The sequence below is a fragment of the Schistocerca americana genome, chromosome 5, assembly GCF_021461395.2.
Source record: "Schistocerca americana isolate TAMUIC-IGC-003095 chromosome 5, iqSchAmer2.1, whole genome shotgun sequence".
NCBI lineage: Eukaryota > Metazoa > Arthropoda > Insecta > Orthoptera > Acrididae > Schistocerca > Schistocerca americana.
The window spans coordinates 171,946,280-171,954,123 of NC_060123.1; the positions used below are offsets into that span (position 1 = coordinate 171,946,280).

The 7,844-nt window shown below is 44.7% G+C and overlaps 1 pseudogene; it reads right to left on the bottom strand.

Moving 5' to 3' along the window:
* Nucleotides 1-7,385: 7,385 nt before the first annotated feature.
* On the bottom strand, nucleotides 7,386-7,503 carry LOC124616997 (annotated as a pseudogene).
* Between the last annotated feature and the right edge of the window lie 341 nt (nucleotides 7,504-7,844).

Genomic DNA, 7,844 nt, shown 5'->3' on the forward strand with positions numbered 1-7,844 from the left:
ACCACTTCGCTGCCTGCGAAACGGCTTGGCGCAGAATGGCTGCCTCCTGACCCGTGCAAGCACTGCTGTGTATTGGCCATGTGTGGCAGCAGAGTTGCGTCATCGTCAGGGGATGCCGGCAGTTGACTCAGCGGTCTGCGTCCCTGTCAACTCAGCGCCACTCGGTGGGGGGCCACAGGCAGCCAGCTGCGTGCTTCTCGCCGGCGTTTCTAAGATCTCAGCGACAACAAGCGCCCACGATCCAGAGTCCGAATCTGCGGCCCTTGCCTCAGGATGCCTCTGGCATGTGTTGGAAGCCAGGACGACTGCCCACGTTAGCGAACCGTGGATTGGCCCGCCACTGGCTGGCTATGGACCCCACGTTGGCCTCGGAGGGTCGAACCAGTGACCCACCATGGACTGTAACGCTGGCGCCCCACCTGCTGCTGCGTGTAGCTGGTGGTGTGACAGGCCCCGCTGTCCAGGAGAGCTGCCACACTCGAATGAATCTCTTTAGAGACCCACACCTATTTATATGTGGCTGTGCACCTCTGTTTTGTCATACGCACTGCTTTGTGTCACATTCTCATAACACGCTAGGTTGGCCAATGGGCCACTTCTGCCTGTGATTTGCAACATGCAAAACTGCTACGTATACTCTTTCAGCAATTTGACAGCCCTCTGGCCTCTATTCTACTTCTGAACTGTTGGTATGCGTAACTCACTGCAATCCGACCCTCACCTGGCTGTAACTTCTGCTCAGAATATTGCACAAAACTAACTTTCCCTATCCTAAACGGTGGTGACGCTACAATATTCTGCATATCGCCTTAGGCTCGGAGTTACATCTGATCTGGTCTCTGATATGTTGTGCCACTGACATCTAGCCACAGGGTACCTGAACATCGCGTAGGCTGCTCAGACATCTATGGACAAATATGTCCTGTTGAAAAACGGCACCATGATAACATCGAATTCGAGGTAACAATGAGGCTGCACGATGTCTGTGAAGTATGGTTCTGACTTCACAGTTTGGTTAAAGCCGTGACCTGAAGTAATACTGCCATGGCTCCCCACACCAAGACGCCAGGAGTAGCACCGCTTTCCCTCTCCGAAACATTGAAAGAATGGGACCTCTCGCCCAGTTCGCCACTGTGTTCGCCGACGATGATCGTCCAGGGTAGTGCAGTGCGGCGATTCATTTCTGAATATAGTGCGATGCCACTCATGAGCAGTCCATGGTTCCTGGTCACGGCAGCCGTTTGCGTTGCTATGCTGGTGGCAACCTACATGTATGTTGGTAATTCCCTAGCCTGGTTGCTGCAGACCTCCGACTAATGGTGCGGGATGGTACAGAATACTGCAGGGACTCAATTATTTGTTCTTCAATGGCAGATGCAGATGTGAAGGGGTACGATGTGATTGATGCACAGCGCGGCGATCCTGCCCTGTGGCTGCCACACGTGGTCTGCTGAAACCTTGACGACGGGTTGCCTGCCTGTGGTCCACCGTCGGGTCACACCCTAAAGCCCTAATCCGAATACTGCACGTTTCGACCAGCCGCCCAAATGGAGACCCACAGTAAGACCCCCTTTCAACTCTACCAGTTGCTGATAATGGTGTCTCAGATGAATACGCGGCATCTTTGTGTCCTTCAGTGATTGCTCAACATCTTGTAACACAAAGACAGCGAAACAATAACGAAGTGAAAATAAACAGTGGAATGTGATGTGCACTGCACATTATTAATCCTCTTTATCATCAAAACGGTTGTCTTCAAGGTCTATATAAGCCTACGCACAGTGCGTACTACATACTGCTGCAAATTGGCATGCAGACTTCAGCTTCCACAAATTACATCAGCCGGCACTGAACTTCACCGTTTTGGTTACAAGAAGATAACAAGGACTCTATGAAATTAAAGTCCTAAGTCTGCTCTTCATTTGCACCCTGTACCTACACTGATTATCTGGAGGTGTTTTAGTTCCCTGGCGTCTTCTATAGACGTCTCGTGGATGCCATTTGTAGATACTGATTCCACCATTGGATTCTTCTTCTCAACAGTTCGCGAGTTCGTTGCTCCCTACACTGAATGCTGCAAGGAAAAACAGCGTTGCAAAATGAAATTCCGAATTATGACTCGGCCGAAATAAAAGAACGGATATTGACTCAGGATGCCACAAATGCCTCTCCAGATTTATTCAGACAGTGCCGTAAACGGCTCGCGGACGCACAGAGCGAATAAAAGTTAATTTTGCACTTTGAAATATTTTTCTGAACACCGTAAATAAGTCTCATTGCACGCAACATGCTTTAATGTCTTCCGGTGATACCAAACGATACATTTCAGCGCCACTCAATGTTCTATTACTTACAACAGACGTCTTTACACCTTCAGTCCCGATCGCGACTCCTGCAGACGCTTAACCACCGTTTCGCGCCTGTCTCCTCCTTCTCGCTTCTGATTGGCCCATCTCAACGTTTAATGAAAGTTGACCTTACTTAAAACATCCAACTTTTGTTAGAAAAATTATTGAAGTTCATGAAATCATTAAATGATTATTCTCAGTACAAGTAAAAGCACCGGTGTGGTTGGAAGTTAAAATTTAATAATGACATGCAAAAGCAAATTGTGACCGATATGCGGCTTTGCGCCCCGTCCAAACGGTTACCCTCCACTGCTCCGAAATAGGTGGCGTCTCGTACGTTCCGTGTTCCCACACTACGTGACCATCGGGCGTCACGTGGTGTGAAGTCAGGTATCGACTACCGGCTACTGATGCGGCTTCGTTATATGCACCGCAGCCTATACTGTAATGTAGGAATAAAAGCGGGGCGCAGTGTGACACAAATGGCACAATCTGACGCTCTTCACGGCCGTTGAATACCCTACCAGGCCTGGTAACAATACTAGACACGAATAATACTAATGCGCTATAGTGGCTGTCCTACATGTCAGAGAACTGTAACTCATTTAACCTTTAACTACATTCGTGGCGTAATTTATTACACCAGGTGCCACCCTTTTCTTTACATTTCCGTTACTACTAAACATTGCCACTCCGCTTCTATGTAAACCTTATATCGGATGTGCACAGACGCGTGCTAACCAGTGACCATTGTTTCCGTAGGTACTTAGCAGTCGGAGTCGAAATCTACCCAATGAAGGTATAAAAGGTACTTTCCTTATTTGCCATCACGAATTGTTTTTCATTGTTTTAGACGGAAGGAGGGACGTCTGAAAGACGATCGAATTTTGGAGTTATTGTTACTGAAGACTGATGGCGCACTGGATACACCAGATCATTTTCTAGATATAGCGGAGTTTAGTAACAATGAAACAGAAAATCTGTTCATCAGACTGAAATAGCGGACACTGAAGACTCAGAAGAAGGGAATGTTTGCGAAGAAAACCAAGAAATAGGAAAACAGTCTGACTTTTTTATGAAATACCCGTTATAAATAAGATTAGCTAAAGGGTGCATCAATATCAGTGGAACGAATTCTAAAAAAATTTTTTTTGAGGTTTTAGGACTGAATGGACGAAGTTCCTTCCAAAAATTTTGAAGATGGTATGGCCGACGAATTTGCGTTGCAAGTCGAAGCAGGAACGGTTCACCTAAATAAATCGAAGGTGTGACGATGCCTCATATGTCCATGGCTTAAAAACACACAGATTAAAAGAGAACATAGTCTAAAGTCAGAAATACATGTGCAAAATGCATTCCGTTGACGAATAGATGTGTCTTGATTGTGTGAACGAAAATAAGTGCTTAGCTGATCTGTTCATTTACTTTCTGCCGTTTATTTAATTGGAAGACATTGTTTATTTTTTTCTTTATAATTTACTTAATTGGTCATTAACTCAAAACGTGTTTCTGAACGTTGTTGAAGTGCATTTCATTTGCTTTTAAGTTAATTCCAAAAACTCTGTTTAAGAGGCCAAAGATATTGTAAGAGCCTTAATTCTTGGTGATAATGTTTCTTTCTTAATAACAATTAATTTTTCATAAACATGAGCTTTTCTTTTATTGATTCCTTAACAGCACTTCAGAGAAACGCAGAGGTAGCCGGCCGCGGTGGTCTAGCGGTTCTAGGCGCGCAGTCCAGAACCGCGCGACTGCTACGGTCGCAGGTTCGAATCCTGCCTCGGGCATGGATGTGTGTGATGCCCTTAGGTTAGTTAGGTTTAAGTAGTTCTAAGTTCTAGGGGACTGATGACCACAGTAGTTAAGTCCCATAGTGCTCAGAGCCATTTGAACCATTTTTTTTGGAACGCAGAGGTAAATAACTTTCAGATGGTTTTTGTTTTGGGTTCGAAAGCTACCCCACATAGCTACTAACGGCAGTCTAACTAGAGAGTGTAGTCAAGAATTATTATTCCCAGCCGATGGTGTGTACATGGACAATCGCGTCGTCATCCCACCGCATCATATTTTTGTCAGAGTACATACAGCCATATTGGAGGAAATGTGTTGGCAGAAGTGTGGTATTGGAAGTAAAGCCTTCCTATTCCATTACATACTACTTAAGCGTTTGCCAAAGACTAAGAGTCTCTTTCCGTTAACTCATGTTAGGTACCCAGTTTTTGTGAGAGGACTAAAATATCAACGTTCAATTGTTTCCATAAGTCGTATAATGTCAATAAATATTCACTTCTACAATGCTCCATGAAGTAAACCCTGTCGATCAGGCCTGACAAAAATAGGTTGTATGACCTGTATCCTGCCAGCAGTCTACAATTTCTATGGACTTGTTTATCTCAGTTGTTTGCATCAGATATTTCCTATTTTTGCCATTATACAGAGTATTCGCTTCTCACCCACAATTACACACATGAATTTTCCGTAGGAACGTCTTCATAGTGTTTTGCGCTCTTACTGAGTGGTGTCACTATCAGAATAAATGATGGGTATTAGTAGTTCACGTCTGTCGATGTATTTATGAGACATCAAAGGCGTGCATAATATGTTACTTTATATGTACCTACACTGAAGAGACAAAGGAATTTGTACATCTGCCTAATATCGTGTAGGACCCCCGTGAACACGCAGAAGTGCCGCAACACGACGTGGCATGGAGGGAATTGACACCATGAATCCTGCATGTCTGTCCATAAATCCGTAAGAGTACGACGGGATGGAATTCTCAACAGCACGTTGAAATATATCCCAGATATGCTGAACAATGTTCATGTCTGGGGAGTTTGGCGGCCAGCGGAAGGGGGTAAACTCGGAAGAGTGTTTCTGGAGCCACTCTGTAGCAATTCTGGACGTGTGGGGCGTCACATTGTCTTGCTGGAATCGCCTAAGTCCGTCGGAATGCACAATGGATATGAATGGATGCAGGTGATCAGACAGGATGCTTACGTACATGTCACCTGTCAGTCGTATGTAGACATATCGGGTGTCTCATATCGCTCCAACTGCACGCTCCGGACCATTACAGAGCCTCAATCAGCTTGAACAGTCGTCTGCTGAACTGCAGGGTCCATGGATTCAGGAGGTTGTCTCCATACCCATAGACGTCCATGCGCTCGATACAATTTAAAACGAGACTCGTTCGACCAGGCCACATGTTTCCACTCATCAACAGTCCAATGTCGGCGCACGAGTGGCCTACGGCTCCGAAAGCCAATATCGATGATGTATCGTTGAATGGTTCGCACGCTGACACTTGTTGTTGGCCCAGCACTGAAATCTACTGCAATTTGCGGAATGATTGCACTTCTGTGAAGCTGAACGATTCAGACGTCGTTGGTTCCGTTCTTGCAGGATCTTTTTCCGGCCGCAGCGATGTCGGAGATTTGATGCTTTGCCGGATTCCTGATATTCACGCTACGCTTGTGTTATGGTCACACGGGAAAACCTCCACTTCACCGCTACCTCGAAGATGCTGTGACCCATCGCTCGTGCGCCGACTGTAACATCACGTTCAAACTCACTTAACTCTTGATAACCTGCCATTGTAGCAGCAGTAACCGATGTAACAACTCCGCCATACACTTGTCTTACATAGGCATTGCCGGCCGCAGCGCCGTATTCTGCCTGTTTACATATCTGTATCTGAATACGCATGCCTATACCAGTTTCTTAGGCGCTTCAATGTAGATTGTAATAACAATTTATGTGCCTTAGGCAGTTATTTAAATAACAGGAACGCCTGCGCCTCATCCGCTAAGATAACAACACGAGAACGTACGACTCACCATTAATTCTACAGTAATTTGTCCACAGTTTTCGTGAGAAAAAGTAGATCGCTTCACAGTTAATTTGTAATTCTGGCTGAGGTTTGAAAATTTCCCATTTCTATTACTAAGCAGTTACTGGCGACATGGAAGTTGAGGGGCAGCCACATGGTGATGTATTTCATAATCGTAGAAAAGGTGTTCTCAAAATGTTGTGTCTGCAATTGTTAGCGGTCGGCTAATATTTTAGCTTGTGCGGTTGCCCACTTTCTTTCGTTATGTCTGTTCGCAGCTAGAATGCACGCTCCCGTTGAGTGACAGTAATCGTTCACTTGTGTTTCAGTTCTGAACCTAATTAGTTGAGACACAACTGTTGGTAAAGAATGCAAAAAAATACCAAAAACACGTTATTGGAGTACTGTCAGTTTTCCGTATACGTTTGTAACTTTCCGTCGCAGCATAGCAGACGGAGTCCCGATACACTGCACGCATAAGACGTTGATAACTACACAGACGAAGTGCAGATTATCAGTCGCTAACAAGTACTCTTAAAGACTTCGGTACAGCTGATCGTCGGAAAATAAATAGTCTGTTGCTGAGGCTCCTGCATGACTTCATACAGAGCATTACACTCCCGTAACGTTTTTAGCAAGGGATTGCTAGAACTGATAATGTTGTGTAGGAGATTTTTAGACTTTTAGATTTTTTTAAATATGTGTTTCCATTTTCATCAGTTACAGTCAGCCATTTTGTACATATTGCTTGCCAAGTGTAAATTAGTTTTATTTCGTTCCGTAACGCTTTCGAAACACTCTTCAGGAAATAAGAACTGATATCTTGATTACGGTTGAATTTAGGACGCTTCGTTTGTAGAAGCATGTGTGTCCAAGAATCTTATAATAAAAGTGAACGTTATTAAGAAAGGAAATACGTGATATTGATTTTCAGAGAAAGAAGTTTCCCTGTATTTACCTCTTATTTTTTGTTGAAGTGGAGGCATTTATAACATCGCTGTTAAGATAAAACAGAAAAGTACGCAAGCAGGTAAAAAATGTCATAAGACTGCTAGTAGATGATGCGGTAAGTTAATACCGATATGGATGGGCATGTGGTCAGCACACCGCTCTCCCGACCGTATGTCAGTTTCCGAGGCCGGAGACGCTATCTCTCAATCAAGTAGCTGTTCAATTTGCTTCACAAGCGCTGAGTGCACCCTGTTTGCCAACAGCGCTCGGCAGACCGGATGGTCAGCCATCCGAGTGCTAGCCCAGCCCGACAGCGCTTAACTTCGGTGATCTGACGGGAACCGGTGTTGCCACTGCGGCAAGGCCGTTGGCATAACGATTTACCTGATGAATTTAAATAGATCATCTCACAACATCGTCGGGTTCTTTCATCAGAGCATACGTCTTTTCCATAGAATACGCGGTATACCCGTGGCCGTTTCATGCAGGTGCGATGAAATGTGTGGATTTCGATATTATTGACGATAGTAGGTGTATTTCTTCAGGTATGCCTTCATCTTCGATGCTAGAGATATCATGTCCATAGCACATGACCATAACTATGGTACAGATAACTAATAACAATTGAAATCCTGCTCCCAAATTAAAAAAAAAATAATAATAATTTTCGTGTGGCTCAACGGCCTGATGCCATCCTTAGAATTGTACATCTC